The sequence below is a fragment of the Oryzias melastigma genome, linkage group LG14 (genome assembly GCF_002922805.2).
Source record: "Oryzias melastigma strain HK-1 linkage group LG14, ASM292280v2, whole genome shotgun sequence".
Lineage (NCBI taxonomy): Eukaryota > Metazoa > Chordata > Actinopteri > Beloniformes > Adrianichthyidae > Oryzias > Oryzias melastigma.
Genome location: NC_050525.1, coordinates 17,581,250 through 17,582,976, shown reverse-complemented (window position 1 = coordinate 17,582,976; position 1,727 = coordinate 17,581,250).

Sequence of the window (1,727 nt, the reverse complement as noted above, 5' to 3'; positions counted from 1 at the left end):
GAAAAAAAAAATAAAAATAAAAAAAAAAAAACTTTAACATGTATTCTTACATTTAAACAAATAAAATAACAATAGGAGAGAAATATTGCTCCAATTCCTGTTTATTTTATTATTTTGATCATTTATAGAAGATGCTTTGAAAGTCCAAAGCATAGTTCTTCACACTAAAAATGTCCTTAAATCTTTAATTATGTTTCTATAACTATATTGAAAATGTCACGTTTTTTGGGGACAATTTTAAACTAATATTTAAATGCCTTTTATGACCCTCTACATAGAAATATTAGACAAAAAGAGATATATTTAGCATATAAGTATGATTTATGAATCAAAGCCCAAACAAAACAACTCAAAAAGAGTGGTCTAACCCCCTTTTCCTCACTAAGTCAAGAATAAAAACCACTACAATAGTTTCTGTTTGCTCTATAAGTCCTTATGAATACACACAACCCATTTTCCATCACATTTCAAACTACTATTAGCCACATGCTGTGTGGCTAACTAATCACACAAGACATACTGCATGAAACAGAAGTGCGGGTGAGTGCCACATCCAGCCTGAAGCTGTTAGAAATGTGATTGGTTCTTCTGGTATTTGGTCATGAACATGGAATTTAGACAAATTAAACTACGTCTGAGTTCCCTGAGGAGAAGTCAAAGGGTCACCACAGTCATTACAGTTGAGCGTGTGTGCACTGATTAGTTTTTATTTCAGGACACTCATGTCTTGACTGACCATGAATGTTTTATGGCAGACTATGTCACTGGCATCCATCTGCTTGAAAATGAACACTCTGGGCTATACTTAAACTGTCCAGAGCTCATTCAAAGCCAGAAAACATCAGAGTCTTGTGTAGTTTTTTTTCTTGCTAGCTGTTCAGGTTATTGCATGTTAAAAAAGACAGGGACATGTGTTTGCATTGAAGGCATTTGTTCGGTGTTGTTGTTGCACCTGGTTTGTCTTGTTCTGGGTCTGAAAGGGCTGGAGGCGCGAGGCGGCTGCACCCTGGACAGCTCGGACATGTAACACTTGATGAATAATTGAGGTCAGAGTTAAGGCTGAGTAGAGTAACACTGGATCAGAAAAGAAAGGAAGAAAGGGGAGGTGGAAGAGTCGGTGTACTCGGAGAGACTCGGACTGAGGAACGGTTGTTAATTTGAATTCTAATGCTAGTTTTCAGCTCTTATGCCCCCTGATTTAATGTAAACTAGTGGAATGTTTTCCCAAATGCTTGTAGACATTAAACCAATGTGTTCATGAAATTGAAGTCAGACTATTTTATATTTTACTAGAGTATTTTTTAATCTTATGTATTTTCTGTCCAATCTGAACAAAACTTGCTGTGCTAAATGTGCAAAAAATGCATAGACTAAATGTGTTATTTGTATTTGAAATGTTCCAGAATATAACTTAAATAGTAAGATCAGACCAATCTGTTGGAGGCAAGTTACTAAAATAATCTAATCGACTTGTACTGAAATAGTTTCAAAATTAAATAAATTGATTATATCGATATTGGAAAATATAAGGCTTATTTTACAATGACGTACAAAGAAGTACCATTACAGCGGACAGCACACGTGATGGCAGCAAAATAAGACAAATCATCATTAGAATCTAACACACACATTTTGCAAAGACATATGATCACACAGTGTGGTAGAATGAAGGGGCGGACTTAGTATTAGGCAAAGGAAGACGATCGCCTGGGCCCCCCAACACTCTG